The sequence below is a fragment of the Chinchilla lanigera genome, unplaced genomic scaffold (assembly GCF_000276665.1).
Source record: "Chinchilla lanigera isolate Chin_1 unplaced genomic scaffold, ChiLan1.0 scaffold00028, whole genome shotgun sequence".
In the NCBI taxonomy this organism is placed as follows: Eukaryota; Metazoa; Chordata; class Mammalia; order Rodentia; family Chinchillidae; genus Chinchilla; species Chinchilla lanigera.
Window position 1 is genome coordinate 22,144,204 of NW_004955429.1, and position 17,927 is coordinate 22,162,130.

Consider the following 17,927-nt stretch of genomic DNA (forward strand, 5'->3'; position numbering starts at 1 on the left):
GAGGGAGGGAGGGAGGGAGAGAGACTGTGATAATGTTAAGATCCAGGCAGCTTCCAGGTATATATCTTTCTGCTATTTAAATAGCTAAGCTAAATAAGCCTACATAAAGTATAGTAGGCCAAGGCCCCACAATGCGCCCAACCTCGGGATGAAACGGGATGACTTGGAGGTTGTGTTCCTCAGCCTCCTCCAGCTCCTCATGTTTCATTTCCCTCAATTATGTCTTTGGGGCGCACATTGCCTTTGCCAATCTACCCTTATTCTACCACCAGTTAGAGCTGAGCTATGTGTTCTGGAATCTGAGCCTGAGAGTGAGAGAGAGAGAGAGAGACAGACAGACAGACAGAGACACAGAGACATGGAGACAGACAGACAGAGACAGAGAGACAGAGACAGGGAAGAACAATGTCCTTTTCAGGGGTGCCTAATACTACTCTCTCCGCTCCCTGTGCCTGGATACCAAGCGCCCTATTCCTTTCTAGGGAATCTCCTCCGTGGAGCTCCTCTTCCTTAAGAACAGACTGTGCTGAGCCTTTGGAGTTGTTGCCTTCCAAACATTCCCACCTCTTCCTACTTCCAGGCACCTCAAGAACACAGGATTCTGGATCTGATATTGAAATATCAGATAGGGATGAAAATACTGCATGGACCTCTCACATGCATGTTCTTGGCACAAGAACATGTGGTTCTTCACCTTCTTCAAAGTGAAATGGAGGAGGGCTAGGAGGACAACAGACTCTTGAGTTTCCAACACTCATTTAAGTGTTTGTAGAATGGAAACAAGGAACTTATGCTTCTCCAGATGAATTAATCTAAGAAGTGTTCTTTGCAAATGTCAGGTAAAAATTATTCTTTTAGAGCCAAAACTAATACATCTTGCATAAATGTGAGTTACCCTCAAAGAAATGGAGTACTGTATCCAGTCAACTAGGATTTATCTTAAACCTCCAAAAAATTAGATGACCTCTTCTTGAATTTTACTCTTTGAGTGGCCAGTTTGAGACTAGTCAGATCTGTGACTCTGACATAGCTGCCACTAAATCCTGGAACTAGGACTGTTTTCCATCTTGCTGCTATTTACCTTTGACCATGAAACATTTTCTTTATTAAAAGCACTTTAATCACCTGACTCCTAGCAGACATCTTGAGGCTGCTTAGATACCTAGAGAAGTGGGCATGACTGAGTTCTTACACTACACCAAGCAGCTCACGTATTGCCTGGAGCTGTTATCCCTTAAAACTAACCTTTGGTAAGATGTTCAAAGATGAATAGACTTGTATTTCTTTCTTATTTTTGTTTAAAAGTTATTTTTTCTTTTTAATTGCTTAAATACATGCCCAATTAATACTATTAATGTTTTACATTTTCTGGAATTCAAATGTGCTTATATAAGTTTAAATCTTATATCTCCATATGGGTTAGTTTATGTTCTGAAGAATACTACGAAGTGAACAGTACTGGAGACAAGGCTGGTATATTACTTGTGTTCTAACTGGAACCCATGCGATACTTCTCAGCTTGTTTCTCAGCCTAAGCTCCCTTATCTGTAACATGGAGATGATCCTATGCCCTACCATCTGGGCATGGTTAAAAAAAAATGCATCAGTAAAATGCAGCCATTAACACAGTTAAGTAAAAAAGAAGAAAATGTATCCTGTTAGGCAGAAGAAATTATGGTAAAGTAAAATTTGCATCATTATATTCATAGAGCTATGAAACTTCAAGATCAGTAATCAAGCTTCATGTACTTAACAAATTCCTTGGAAAGTACCAGAGAGGCAAAATAATGAAATAATTTACCAACCTGTAACAGTAATAGTAAAAACAAGTTTCCATTATTGATACTGGTTGGTAGCCTACTTCCCATACACCTAGGTCTTTTGGTTTTATTATTAAAACACTCCCTTGGAATGTAATTCCTTATTCTCATAGCAGATGTGTAAGTGGATACCTCCTGGTAACTGGATGGACTGAATGTTGCTAGGGTACCATTGTTAGATTTTTCTCAATTATAGTTCTTTACCAAACATGTAGAAAAAAGAAGTTATGAGTTTAATGGTACTAGGGTTTGTGGTGATTGTTTTCATGAGAGTTAAACACATCATAGAATCCATAAACTTTAGTTCCACCCACCCTCTTTCTCCTTGTAAATCAAATTCTCCCCAGATGGTTCCATAAACTGCCCAGGAAAAGTAGCCTCTTAGAGCAATTAGATTTGCTTCCTGAGATCTTTTCCAGACAAGACAACCTTTCATTATAAAGACTACCCTGAGGGGTGGGGATTTAGCTCAGCGGCAAAAGCGCCTGCCTGGCAAGCGCAAGGTTGTGAGTTCAGTTCCTGGTACCGGAGGGGAAAAAAAAAAAAAAAAAAGACTACCCTGAGTGTCCAAAGCATTATGGAGGGGCTCAAATACACACCTCATGACATGAGGCCCCAAGGATCTCTTGGACTCTCCTAATGGCCAAAGAGATGTCCTAGTCCCTCCTTCGCAGCCTCCTATTATTTTAATATGTGTTTACTGGTAGTAGTTCCTCCCAACGACCCCTGAGTGCATCTAGTTCATTGATTTCCACTTTACCTTGCCCTGCCTGAGATAATGAAGAATTTAGGAATCATAACATAGGAAGAAAGCTGATGTGTAAGACATGACAGTCTTCATAGGGATGAGATTTCTGGTTTTATGGGCAAGGGCATTCCTATGAAAGAGAGATAAGGCTCTCTTATTCATGACTTATTACTTGTGACCAGCTTGTATTCATGTATCAAAGGACAGAGCTGAGCCAACAACTGAAAGCTAAGTGGAGTTAAATTCCTATCACAGTATTAGGAGAAACATCAGTTTAGCACTGGAATGAACTGCCTTGTAAGGTATCCAAGCAGAGGTGCTCTGACCAGTTACAGAGAGGATTCCTTGCTTTGGATGGACCATTGGTCTAAGGGTCAAAATCTAAGACCGTGGAGACTTCAGATTTGAATTTTCTCAGATCTGAGAATTCCCCATCGTTCTCAGGTCCCACCTTTCCCTTTGTTTTTTGCAGAAAGCCTGAAGTAAGAATGTTTCACATTCCCCAGACGTCGTTCTCCCAACCCAGGTGCAAAGGTAACATGACAGATCTCAACCAGAGACTTGATTCTTCTTGCTGCCCCTCAGGACAGAAAGCACAAGAAACCAGAGAAGCCTGAGGATCACATTCCCTTGTCTTCTCAGGTGCCTACTGCTCTCACAGTCTTCTTTCTTCTCCTAGAACAGAGCTATTTGTGAAGGTGGGGGCAGCCTTCTCAAGAATTTCTGCAGATTAAAATGGGGCCTGGGACTCTGCAGATGTTCAATAAATCTTTGTTGAAAGAATGAATGAATGCATTTGGAAAGCAAAAGAAGAGAGAAAAAATGTGTAATCTAAATGTCAAATGCCTCAGCCACTTCAGGCTCATCTGTGAAATAGGGATGAACGTAGTAATGGCAGCTCACTCTCGGGTTGACCTGAGGATTAGAGCGTATGGTGGGTGTAGTGTCCTTAGCTAGCTCCCTGCTTCACTGTTATTACAGTTGTTATTCCTATTCGCTTGAGCACTGTGATCCAAGGGGGTGGGGAACACAAGGAGGTGTTTTGGATTAGATCAGGACTTTTGCCCAAGTCCTTCTTGTATCATCATGATATGCGGTACCATCTAGGCTGGGATGTCTGTCTCAGTATCCTTCATATTACATTAAACCACATCCTAACCCATCCTCTGGGATCGGCAAACTGTTTCAAACTCACTGTAATGAGGGAACGGCAGGAGCTTTGTTGGCCAAAGGATGTCTTTTTTGGTTCAGAGGGTTGGGCTTCTGAGAACGGGAGAATAGTGCTCCCTGCTTTAGTAATGATAAAGCGCTCGGTAACATCACAGATGACTGAATCACAGATGTAAATGGGCCCCAGGCATGGAAGCGGGCTAAGGGTAGTCTGGGAAGATTTTTTACAGTAGTCCCACAGTACTGGTGGAACATGGGTTCCAAAACCCCTTGTAGATACCAAAACCTGTGGATGCTCGAATTCCTTATACATAATATGGTATAGTATTTGCATATAGCCTAAGTACATCTTTCCATATACTTTAAATCATCTCTACATTACGTATAATACCAAATATAACGTAAATGTTGTGCAAGTAGTTGTCATACTATATTGCTTAGGGAACAATACAAGAGAAAGGTCTGTAGATGCAATTTTTTTGAGTAGCTTCCATCCATCATTGGCTGAATCCCTGGAGGCAGAACCGACAGACATGAGGCCAACTGTGCGGTGAGCAAAAAGCCAAAAAGAAGTGAGTCTGTGATTCAGGTTTCCGATGTGCTTATCCACTGTTGAAAGACTTCGTGAGAACAAAAACACATATTGTTTGAAACCTGGTCAGTTCCAGTTCTGCCCCTGCCAATCACTCTGGGAGGGGCTGACCCCTGCTTTGTGAACCCCAGTGAGGAGGAAGCTGGGAACAGCCTGGGGAAATCAGGACATCTTTCCCTATGAAAAATCTGCAATTTAAATGCAAAATATGTGTGGGGAAAGGGAAATTTATTACAAGACATGAAGGCCTAAAGAAATGGAGAAACAGTTTACCCACATAGAGAAGTTTATTTAACATTCAAAAAATGTCAGATCCTTCAGATCATGCCTAAATGCCATCGGACATTCTGTTGATGCGTTCTGTGTTAAGATTTATTCTCTGTTCTAACAGTTCTAGTTAAAGGACCTTTGCTTTCTATAAGCAATAGAAGTCCTGAAGTCCTCTGCTAAGTAGGTGGCCGCAGGAGTGATTAAAGGCAGTGCAGGGTCAAATAATTTATTATCATTTTATTAAAAACACAAATGCTCAAAGGGATTCTATTATTTTTCAGTAGCCATAAATGATTTGGTTGCTAAGTGACGTGAGAGGCTAGTCATCCACACCTCTAATTACCTATGTAGCCAAATGCCCCTGTGAGTTAAACCCTAAAATTATCTAGTCACACTAGTGGATAGGCACAGATAAAAACCCTCGAGGAAAGCCGCAGGACAGTACTGACCTTCTCTATTAGCAAGTCATACATCAAGTCCCTCATAAATGAGCAAGCAAGAACAGGGTCTTCAAACACCTTTCTAATGGAACAGACTCTACCCATCCCCTGTGACATAACTAGTACCATGATAACTAAGCTCCAGCACCATGAGTATTTTGTAGTTCTTTCCTTACAAATTCAAGGTGGTGCATGGGACAGCAATTCCCAGAAGAGACTTCTAGAAAGGTAGCCATGTTCTTTCCATTCTTAAGGTAGAGAAAATCGGAGCATGAATATAAGCAATTTATTTCTTTTCAGGTTATGTTGTATAATAAGTTGCAGTTCGGGCAGCTCCTGCATAGTCACTTTTTATTGAGTATAGTTAGTCACAGCAGAGTTTTAGAAAACGGAATTGTCTTATCGATAATCTGAATTTTTAGAGTGCCTCTCAAAAATAATTTCTCCACTATTCCTCTGTTGATGCAAATAGAACATGTATTCTAAATTCCATGACGAAATCCATTGTACTTTGTGATAAACTTCTGGCTGTTATTCACCCAAACCTATTGCCATCTGACATTCTTATTTTATAGTCATTATAGTAAATGGATTATACTCATATTGAATTATAAGACTCAGTGTAAGAATAACAGACATTTAAAACAAAAAGATACAGCAAAGGTGGAAAGTAAGAGAGCATTAAAATATATACAGGAAATATAAACAACAATCAAAATGGCAAGAACACTCATTAGAATCTTAAACCTATCAAAAGGATATTTGAGGCAAAACATTTTAAAAGCAAAAAATACAATATGTAAGTGTTACAACAGAAGAAAAAGGTAAAATACATGTGGAAGTTTAGCAAAGTTGCTGGGCAGAAGTTCAATGTTTAAGTCACTAACATTTCTCTATACCTGTAGTGATTATCTGGAAGACATAATAGATAAGAAGATGTTGTATACAGCAGTAAAAAAAATGATGAAGTGTTAGTATTTAGCTTTTGAAAGACCCTGCAAGATCTGTAAGGGGAAAGTTAAACTTTATTATAAGACATAAAAGACTAAATAAGTAGAGGAATAGTTTGTCCACACAGTAAAGTTCACTTAACATTCTAGAAGTCTCAGCTACCCCCCCCCACCAAATCACACCTAAACTACCATCTGACATTCTTGTTGCCATCCTACTGGATGTCGGGTGTGATGCTGGCCATTGTTAAAATAGGATATTACATTTTAGTGACTGCTTGTCATCAGACAGAATCATGTGGTAGAACATTCTCACAGTTATCCTAATATGAAATTGTTAATTAAATAAGCTGTGATGGAATATATACATGAGCTGCTAGGTTAAATGCTTATTTGGGATTTGCTTATGTCTATAGGTCACTACCACCAATTTGGATATAATACAACAAAACGCTGGTGCTGACACAAATATTAACTCAAAATGATGAAAACAATTTCAGCTGGGACCAGAAGAACATCTGGAAGCCATTAAAACTGGAGAAATTTCCCTCTAAATCTTTATTGCCAAAGTTTGAACCAGCCACCCAGAAACTGTGGCCCTCATGCTAACTCCGTGTTTATGTTTCATAAAAATGGTTTCAAGGATTTATATCTTGTTCTACAGGGCCTGGTTCCCATGCTTAGAGCATTTAATCTTGCTGGGCACGCCCTGGGGCATAGAGCCAGTTCTCCCTCTTGGGTTTTAAAAGCAGGGATTCTTGGAGAATAACACCATGTACCATTTCCATATTTACAATATGGAATCACAAACTATGGACCATAAAATCTTGAGAGAAATGAGGAGAAGAAGATTAGAACAGAGGCTAGGGCTGTAGCTCAAGGGAGAGCACCTGCTTATCAGATGTAAGGCCTTGGATTCAATCCTTAGAAGCACAAAAAAGAAAGAAGAAAGAAAAGAAAAGAAAAAATTAGGACATAGGACCCGATAATGAAAATATCAAAATAAGAATTGCTATGCTAGGATTTGCTCTTAAATAGCTAATAAATCTACAGTATGTCATGAAAATGACTAATGGAAACTTACATAATTTCAGCTGTGTATTACGTTCCCATGCCTGCCATAACAAATCACCATAAACTTAATGGATTAAAGGAACACAGTTATTAACTTTTAGTTCCCTAAGTTAGAGTCCAACACAGGTCTCAATAGGCTAAAATCAAATGTTTCCAGAGCTGCATTCCCTCCTGCAGGTTCTAGGGAAGAATTTGGTTCCTTGTCTTTTCCGCCTGCTAGAAACTGCCAACAGTCCTTGGCTTATAGCCTCTTCCTCTGTCTTCAAAACCAACAAATCCTCTTCATCTGTGATTACATGTCCCTCTAACTACTGCAGGGAAAATTGCTATTGAAAGACCTATGGGATTTGTTTGGGATCACCCTATTAATACAAGATAATCTCCCCATCTCAAGATCCTTAATAATATCTGCATAGTCCCTTAGAAAGGTAAGATAGTCTCTTTAAAGGTAACATATTCACAGGTTCTGGGGGTTGGGACAGGAAGGTCTTTAGGGAAACACATTCTGCCTATCAGAAGCTATTTCTAGCACTACTCTGGGAGACTGAGTAAGGAAGATCACAAGTTTGGGTTGCACAGGTAACTTAGCAAGACCCTGTCTCAAAATAAAATATTTTTAAAATGGCTGTAGATGTAGCCTAGTGAAAAGGCACTGGGCTTTATCCGCAGTATTGTGAAAGAGAAAGAAAGGAAGGAAGGAAGGAAGGAAGGAGGAAAGAAAGAAAGAAAGAAAGAGATAGGGAGAGGGAGAGGAGAAGGAGGAGGAGGAGGAGGAGGAAGAGGAGGAGGGAGGGGCAGGGAGGGAAAGGAGAAAGAATTTATTTCCAAAATCCAGTTAGTAAAAAGGTTTGCAACTCAAAAGTTCATCAATAACTTCTCTCTTTGTCATTCCTTTTAGCACTGAATTTTGCCTTAGAAAATAGGATAGAAGTTTTTAACACATAAAGCCTTAAATACAGAAACATTCCACAAAAACGCTCAAATCCAGAATGAACCTCTTGGCTGAAAGGTTTCTGGTTTCCAAAGTGATTGTTTCAGTTGTACTGGTAAATGTGGAACCTATCCAGTATCATGAATCCACCTGGACCCATATATTTGTACCTGACATGAAATAATGGCTCTTTGGAAACAGCAAAACGTCCGTGGAAAGCATAAGCTGTCATTTCCTGAACGCACGGAAGGGCGGACTTGGTTGGAAGAACCTGCGCTGCGCAGCCCTGACCTTGCACTCACTGTGGTGTGCGCATGTGCAAGGGCGGAGGACGACGCGGCTGCGCAGCAGCCACCAGCTCCAGCCTCTTTCTCAGGACCGGAGTTCCCGCCTGGGCCTGGCAGGTCCCCAGCCGAAGCCAGGGCGCCCGCGAGGTGATCACCTGCTGCTGCTGTCCAAACGCACGCAGTTCTGGCCGCTCCTCCACAAAGGACGTCTCTTCTACTCTGGGAAGCACAGATGTGCTCGTGGATTTTGTTTTTCATAACCAGGAGCCGAGCTCAAGTTAGAGCCTGGATCTCCGTTCAGAGTGGGCTCCCTAACGTCGGTGGGCGTCCAGAGGCGGCTGGGTCGTCGCTCTCTGTCTTTTGGGACGCGCTTCCTCCTTGCTTCCTGGAGCCCCGCCCTGTGTTCCCTCTTTAAGCCCGGGATCATTTCAGGAGTTGTGTACAGTACTGAGGTCTACTGTACGCGGCGCAATACATTTTTTTCCACAGGAAGACTTACTAAAGTCAAAGTCACAGCTTATGGAGCATCTGTATACTCCATAGCCTGGTAAGAGTCGTAGGGACATTGCTGTATTTAACTTTACAAACCCTGTAGGATGGGTCCATTCACCACCCCATTTTCAGACGGTGGAAGCAACACTTAGCTGGCGCACCCAGCTCTTGGGCTGGGGGAAGGTGGGACTAGGTGAGTTGAAGGAGAACCCTACTTGGGCACTGACTGTACAAGGGAGCCCCCCCAAAGCAGTCACTAGGGTAAAGAATAAGTTAATGAAATAGTTATAAAAATCCAAATTAATAAAAATTCCCTATTGTGCAAAACATATAGCTCTGACCTTGTAGTTGTTGGACACAGATGTGCTCACCTACTCCCAGTCCCGTTGGAGACTAAGTGTGCCCTGGCTGGATTTATTTTTTTTGTCTTTTTGAGGCAGGATTTCCCTATGCAGTTCAGGCTGGCCTTCAACTCACTTTGTAGCCCAGGCTGGCCTCCAACTTGTAGTGATCCTCCTGCCTCAGCCTCCCAATGCTGGGATTACACCATACCCAGCACCTGGTTGGGATTTGAACCCAAGACGGACAGAGACAGAAGCCCGTGCTCTTACCCACTGCTTGTGGGACTGGTCTGTCTCCTCTGCAGCGGGCAGTGGGGCTGCGCTTAAATTGGACTTCACCAGCGATGAGCAACCAGCAATTCCCTCGCACCTCTCCTTGCCTTTGCGAAGTCCCCCCCAGCTAACTGGAGAGGGACGTCTGCCATGGCAAGCAATCATGGGACCTGGCCTCTGGGCCTTGTCATGGGTCGAAGGAACTCTCGGTGGAGTGCATCCCAGTTAGGGCACAGCAGCTCCCCAAGCAAATCCACAGTGACCAGTCCCTGCGTAGCTTTGGTTTGGTGAAAATGCCACACGCAGTTCAAATGGGCCAAAGACCCCCTGGTAACTGACCTGTTCCTGAATGATTTAGTGACCTCTTCCCTTCATGCCAAGCCTCCCCACCCCTGCAGGTGGCACTGTGGACCCAAGCTCTTGCTCCTCCCAAAACAGAAATTCCTTCCCCCAAATCCACTGGAAGGCCAGCCTCCTCCTCCACTCCTCCTCCCTGCTTTTTTTTTCCTTTCTTCCTAGTACTGGGGATTGAACCCAGGGCCTTTGTGCTGAGGCTACAACCCCAGTTACTTTTCTTTCTCTCTTTCCTCTCTCTCTTTCTTTTTTTCTTCTCTCTTTCTTTCTTCTCTCTTTTTCTTTCTTTCTTTTCTTTCTTTCTTTCTTTCTTCCTTCCTTTCTCTTTCTTTCTTTCTTTCTTTCTTTCTTTCTTTCTTTCTTTCTTTCTTTCTTTCTTTCTTTCTTTTTCTCTCTTTCTTTATTTCTTTCTCTTTTTCTTCCTTTCTCCATTTCTTCTTTTGAAAACAAGGTCTTGCTAAGTTGCTAAATTGCCTGAACTGGGCTTGAATTTGTAATTCTCCTGCCTCAGCCTCCTAGGGTGCTGGAAGTACAGGTGTGCACCATCACACCCAGCTGTCTTCTGCAATTGAACCAGTGGTCCCACAGTGCCTGTAGCGCCCTCCAGCCCAGCTCTGATAACAACCTCCCCTGTTCAGGACATGGAAGGAGCTCCCATGACTGTGATGGGATGCGGACGGCCCCTCCCTGCCGGGGACGGTGTCTGTGAACACACCCCATACAAACGACTTCCTCCGGTCTCCTTTTCGTTCCCAGCCAAATCTGAACTTCAGGTCACATTGATTCTTGCAGCATTTCCTGTATACCTTGTGAGCGTTAGGCTTTGCTCCAGTATCCAGGCTTTTAAAAATTCTCTGCAGGCCATCATGAGATGGAGCAGGACACTGCTCTGATGAGGCGCTGTCCTGTTGCTTGGACACACAGCCACATCTCTGCACCCTCCGAGCCCTGCCCAGGCTCGGCTACCCATGCCACCACACGGTCACCCCACTGCCACTGCCTCCCAGTGACGGTCCAGCTCTCCAGGGGACGGTGCAACTACTTCAAGGGAAATACCCCCTGCTCTTTCCTATCAAAGCCGCAAACAAGACTTTCCATGTGCTTTTATCGTCTGTGTATATTAATACCTATGTTCGTAATTCATTCACTCAGCAAACTCACCTTGAGTCCCAGGGCCGGCCTCATGCTGCCTTGTGGATTTTCCTTACAGAAGCTCCTCTCCCCTGAGTGCCCAGCCAAATCTCATCCCCAAGTCACCTGATCTTACTAGTCCAGGGGGTCTGGGCAGGTTTACTAAGAAGAAACAGTGTCCTAATCCATGCAAAGATAGCTAAGCATAATCATGACACAGGAAGAATGTTCTTCTCCCGAGACAGCTGGACAGCTGTTCCCACAAATACCAGTTAAATATATGAAAACTTGTGCATAGAGTCACACACACTTCTAGATTGCTTGTTGGGCGAGCATTTTCCCCAGACCACCTTTTAATGGAATCCTAATTTGTTCTAATGAAACAGAAGTAACACACAGAGTCATCATTTAATGACCTGTTCAACAACTTTTGGACTTCTGACCGAGGCACGCTGTTGTGACTTCCGACCGGCCTTCTGACCGGTCGGCACAGGAAGGTTCGGGGCAGGGCAGGCTTACGGTGGCTTCTTCCACAGCACATGCTGTAAGTTTTGCAATTGTGCTGTACAGTACAGTACTACAGCTTTATGTGCTGTTATACATTACAGTACTGCATGTAAGAGTTACGCAATAAAAGCAAAGTCATCAAGTTGCAGTTTCCTTGACCATTTCTTTGTTCTGAACAATTCCCCATTTAGTGACAATTCATTCAGTGACTTAGTCACAGAAATGGAACTTGGTCATTGAACAAGAATATCTGTACTTAAACAGAAAATTTGGAACACCTAAAAGAACATTATTTAAATATTAGCCACAGATCTATGGATGTAGCTCAAATGGTAAAAAGTGCTTGGCCAGTATACGCAGGGCCCTAGGTTTGAGTCCCGGCCCTGCAAGGAAAAACAAATCAGTCAGTAAACAACCATGGAAGGTAATACAGGTATATAATCTGTTTGAAAGTAAACTCTGTCAATATTGTCCCTCCCTGCTACAGTTGATCCAAATGTCTCCCAAGGGCCATGTGTTGCAGGCTTGGTTAACAGCCCATGCTGACACTGGAGAAGGTAGCAGAATTTTAAGTGGGGAGGCCTAGTAAAAGGATCTGGGAGCACACCTTTACAGGGGATATTGGGAACTTGCCCCCCGTCCTGACTGCCACGAGGTAAGCAGCTTTGCACTCCTCACCATGGCCACAGGCCCAAAGCAACAGGAATGAGCAACCATGGACTACCACCTCTGACGTGAGAGCCAAAATAAACCCTTCCCCTTTATACACTGGTAATCACAGGTATTTTATCATAGTGATGGAAAGCTAGCTAATACAGTGCCTATACGGAAGTTGTATAGGCTTTTAGCCAGAAATTATCTTTATTATGCTGACTACTGTCTTTCCTGTGCTGTTTAACACGAACCTGAATATAAATTACTGGTTACATTCTCACTCTTTGCAGGTATTGGACATCTAGGTTGTCTTCAACTATTGCTGTCATAAATAATGCTTCAGTGGACTTCTCTATGGGCTTCTGTATAGACTCCTCTTAGATCCTCTGGGATAAAGGCCTAGAAATTAAAATGCTGGGTGAAGGATATATATAGATTTAAAGATTTTGATAATATAGTGTCAAATTGCCCTGTAAAACTTTACTAATTAACACATTCACTTTATGGCATAAAACCACCAGGGAAACTTGCTTTCCGCAGAAGGCCCCTTGGTTAAGAATGAGGAATTTTCCTGAGTATCAGAAATTCAGCCCTGGGGAGGATTACTGTGGACCCATATAATCATTGTGCAGTCTCGGTGGCTCTGCACTGGCCTCACCTAGTGAACTTTCAAAAACCACCAGTGCCCGGAGCAGATCCCGATTCTATTGGTCTTCACTGGGTCCTGAGTGTGGTTCTGTGTGAATGTTTCCCTGGTGGGTCTAATGTCAGCCAAGGTTGGGAGCACCAGACTAAAGGATTTTTTTGTCTTCTCACTTTTTTTGTACTTTTATCAGTGAATGTGTGCAGTACATAATCATTACATCCACTGTAGGGAGTAGGTACGCATATAGAACACATCTCAGTTCCCTCCTTTTCCCCTCCTCCATATCTATTTTATTTTTCCAGTATGAGATTCATTTATTTATCTTATAAGACCTCATAAAGTTAATTATCATATATACAGATTGACAATCAGACTAATAGGCAAAAAACATAAAATATGTAAGACAATTGTACTAAATTAAGTTATACTTTGAGATACATTGCACTGGATTACAATAACATTTCTATCTTTGTTCCTATTGCCATTCATATATATATATATATATATATATATATATATATATATATATATTAATTCATATATATATGTATACATATATAGAGAGATATTCATATAAAAAAAAACCATTTTCTTAAGTGAAAGAATTTTCTAGAAGTTTGATTGGGTTCAACTGTGTGTCTGCTCATGGGACAACCTGAGAAATTCTTTAGTTTTACCTTTAATTCTTCAATGTTGTGAAAAATACTATTGGGGAAACTGTAATAGTTCATAAAGCTCTGAAAGGAAATCATGAACGCATCCAAGAAGACTCTTTAGTGGTGGTCAGATGATCCCAAAGTGGTAGCCTTAGCTGGCATTGTTAAGGTTGCAGTCAGAGCGGCTAAAGTTGGAGGGCAGGGATCGGCTTTGCAATGGGAATCTGAACACAGGTGGAGAGAGGTTCTCTGTGCTGGACCCAGCCTGATGTCAGAGGACAAGGCAGTGTGGATGAGCAGCAGCATGTGTGTGGTTTGGGGGTCACGTAGACCCCGGATTAAATTTGAGTTCTGTCACACATTAATGTACGGCAGAACTTTTCTGGATGCAGTGTCTCCATCTTGAAATCTGGGGAGACGGGTTGTAAGGCAGCCTTGCTGCTGACTCCAAGTGCGGCTTTGTGAAAGGCACAGCGTTGCAGAGCCTCAGTGTCACCGTTCCAGTATCTCCGGGCCCCTTCCAACACTCCAGCACCCTCTAAAGGAGATCTTTCCCTTCACTTAGAATTTCTGGCATTCAAATGCAGAGAGAGGGGCTGGGGATTTAGCTCAGCGGCAAAGCGCCTGCCTGGCAAGCGCAAGGTCGTGAGTTCGGTTCCCAGTACCGGAGAAAAACCAAAAACCAAAAAAAAAAAAAGTGCCGAGAGAGATCTCTCTGCAGAAAGAAGGGGTGCAAGAGAGGGAGGGAGGGAGCAGGGAGCGGAAGACAAAGGAGGAACGGAAGTGTGTTCAACACCTGTTCCAAGCCCCACAATGAGCATATCGTTACATACTGTAGACATGCATCAATAAAATGAAAACTTAGACAAGAAAAAATTAAGTGCATCAAAAGGAAATATCCTGCTGTGATTTTTAAAGGCTGCAATTTACAGATCGCCTGGCATGTGTAGGTATGTTGTAGGACTTAAAGTTCACTGCCACCGTGGGAAGTAGATATGCGTATTCCCGTTAACGGTGAAGGACATATGAAAAGGAAATAATTTACCCAAAGTCGCACAGTTGACCCTTGGCACAACTGAAATTTGCATACAGCTTGATTAGAAAACGCTTATTCTCAAGGTGCCTCCGTCTAAGGTCCTGCTGGTTAGAACAAAACTGACAGTTAATAGATAAACTACTCAACTGGAGATCCAGTCAGGTTTTTTTATTTTCCTATTTTTTTTTTCTTTTTTTATACCAGGGATTGAACTCAGGACCTTGCGCTTACCAGGCAGGTGCTTGTGCCCCTGAGCCATATCTCTGGCCCCTATTTTCCTCCTTTTTTCTGTTTCCCAAATTTTTCATTGTTTGGGCTCACTAAGCCCCTACCAGATTATCTGCAGAAATGGAAAAATCCTAGACTTGAATTGATTTTCCAGAGATGCCCAAGTAAACCACATCAACCTACTACACACAAAGAAAATACATCCTCAACTCATCCTTCTCAGCTGGACCTCCAAATGCCAGGATTACCCCCAACATCCCTCAAAGGAAGGGAGCTGTGAATAGGAGGAGATGGCATTCAACGAGTTACAGCAGAAATAATGCATTTCTCCAGGGGACCATGTAGTTGTACGGGCGCTATCTGAAAGAGGTCTGTTCTAATGAAGGCACTCTTGCTTTAACTGCTCCATCAGCAGGCGAGGCGTCCCCTACTCTGCTCCTTCTCCAGCTCAATGGTGTTTTAAAATGGGATGAGCAGTTCTCATTTTAATGGCTACAGATACATTTGTAGTTTAAATGAAAATATTGATTAATGTTAAATGTAGCATCATTTTCTGGGATTGGTATTGTACACGAAGGATTCCCCTTTTTATCCCGGAAGCTGATAATTCTCAATTCCAATTATTTATATCCATCACAAAAAGACCTTCAGAGCTAGAAAGACACAGAGCTCCTTGAGCCACACACTTGGGTTTTCAAAAATGAGAAAACTGAATTGAGAAAGAACACACATCCCAGCTAAACCAGAGACACAGGGTTCTTGTCACTGGGAAGCAGCAGACACCTACCCTGCGCGCCCCCCCCGCCGTGTTTATTGAGCCACTATTCTACCCAGAGAGCTAGAAACATAATACACACTGTCCTCCCCAGGGAATGTTGCACATGTCAGGGAGTTCATGTGTAGTTAATGCAGGAGAGTATCTGATAAAATTAAGTGATTGTCAGAGGCAAGAAGTGTGATCCCAATGCATTCAACGTTTTTAACACCCCATAGAACAAGTTTAGTCACTGCATCAATCAACGTGAGGCTCCTGTTACCCAGCCAGCCAGGCTGTGCTGAATCAAAGGGGCTGTCAGCTCAGTTAAGAATTCTTTAGAGGGACCCAGAATTATGTAGTGAAAGAAACTACCAAAGATCCCCAATTCTATCCAAACTTTACTGTTTTAGGTCAGAGGCATCATAAAACCTTACTGTGATACTGTGCATTTCATACAGAACGTTTGTGTGTGTGTATGTGTGTGTGTGTGTGTGTGTGTCTGTTTGTCTGTCTGTCTGTCTGTATTTAAACAGAAAAGAGTATAATGTTTCTGGGAACAGAAGTACAAAAGAGCTGAGTTAATCCCAGGATTAAAAATGACCAACCCACCCTATTATTTTCCAAACTAACTATACCTTCTAAAATAATTTTTGGGTCCTGGATTTGAAACTTCAGATGATTATTCTTTGCAGCTATTTAAATGCAAATGATTTCTGGTTTCTAGTCATGATGTGAGGAAGAATCTTGTCCAAATGACTTCAAGGAGAATCTGGACAGAGTTACAGAAAGAAAGGGAACACTCCCTCTAGCCTTACAGATCTCAGATTTTTCTCTTTATCTTCTTTTTAAAGCTTCCACATCTTTTCCAAATTAAATGATACAATACACGCAATAAATTAATTAAAAATTAGAGAAGCTGATCTGGGTAAAGCAGGGGGAATGACTGTGCTTCCCTCTTACCCTCCATGTTCTGGTCCCTGCAGTATTCCTCAATCCCTCTGAGCTCTTGAAGTACAGTTTTGAAAAACCCAGTCATTGCCCACTATAAGTGATGGATCTAATGGAGCCCAATAGCACTGCCAAGGTTTGGACATGGTGCTAGCGGAAAGAGAAGAGGTGGTGGGAGTGTTTTAGTTATTGGAAGTGTACCCTCGGAGGGGTTGTGGAACCTCTTTCTCTCTTTTGCTTCCTGGCCGTGAAACAAATGATTTTGTTCCATCACTTGCTCCCACCATGATGTGTGCTCTGACTCAGGTCCAAAGCGAAGACAATAACCAACCATGCATTAAAACCATGAGCACAAGCAAACCTTTCCTCTTTATAAATTGCTTATCTCAAACTTTTGTTACAGTGACAGAAAACTGACTAATAATGTAAGTACCAATTTGCTAATCAGAGCCATGCCCAAAATATAGAATGAGATTTTTACAAAATCTTCTTTAAAATTGGGAATAATCAAAGACTAGAGGGGTTTTTGCAATGGTGTAGATGTTCTATCTCTCTACTACTCAACACTAGCTGCTAGCCATGTTGTCTATTGAGCCCTTGGAATGTAGCTAATAGGACTGGAAATGAATTGTGAATTTTACACAACTTAATTCATTTGAATGAAACTTTAAATAGCTGCATAAGCCTGCTGACTACTGTATTGGATGGTGACTTCTAGAGCATTTATCTTCTGCAAGAAAAAATTCAAATATGGAGTCTGCAGAAATAGATGTAGTCAGCTTTCTGTTACCATCACAAAATACCTGAAGTAATCCACTTAAAGAGAGGAAAGATATATTTGAAATCACAGTTTTGGAAGCTTTAGTCCAGGGTCCATCAGCCCTGTTGCTTTTTGGGCTGGGGTGAGTTAGTAAATTTTGGAGGGAACAGTTTGTGGGGCAAAGCTGCTCACCTCATGTGGTCAGGAAGCAAGAGAGAGAGGAAACAGCTGGAGTCCCAAGATCCCCTTCAAGGGCAACCTCTTCCTGTGACCTAACTTCCTCCCACTAGGTCTCACATCCTGAAGGTTTTGCCCTTCCCCATACCGCCTCTCAGGGGATCAAGCTTTTAACCCACGGGAGTTTGGGGGAACATCAAGATCCAGACAATAGCATCACTGTCTCTGTGGACACATCAACAGACAGGCGATCTCCTCATCCTATTCTTCTTCCTATTTTGCCAAAAGGAAGGTTCAGACAAGAGCCCTTTCGTATTGGTTTCCTATTACTGCTGAAACAAATTACCACAGACTTAATGCCTTAAAATAATGCAAATGTATTGGGTTATAGTTGTGGAGCTCAGAAATCCAGAATAGGCCAACCGGGCTGTATTCCTTCCACAGGCTCTAGGAAAGTGAATTTTTTCTTGACTTCTCCAGCTCTTAGACATTGACATATTCCTTTGTGCATGGTCCCTTTCTCCATTTTCCAAGCCAGCACTGTAGCATCTTCATGCTTCTTTTATTCTTCCATCATCACATCTCCTCCTCTGAGTCTCTTTGACTCTAACCTCCCACCTCCATCTATAAGCATCCTTGTGATATATTGGGCCAGTGATCCAAGATAAACTTCCAGCCCAAGGTC

At 42.4% G+C, this 17,927-nt stretch overlaps 1 long non-coding RNA gene across 3 annotated transcripts in view; it reads left to right on the forward strand.

Moving 5' to 3' along the window:
- The window catches only part of LOC102021786, a 20,419-nt gene extending 11,209 nt beyond the window's left edge, over positions 1-9,210 (forward strand). For 2 of the 3 annotated variants that reach the window (XR_001234464.1, XR_001234463.1), the window contains exons 2-4: positions 483-839; positions 3,041-7,492; positions 7,963-9,210. This is a non-coding gene — a long non-coding RNA (uncharacterized LOC102021786). The remainder of the gene's footprint in view (positions 1-482; positions 840-3,040; positions 7,493-7,962) is intronic. The other variant, XR_001234465.1, reaches the window with a different exon arrangement.
- Positions 9,211-17,927: the final 8,717 nt, after the last annotated feature.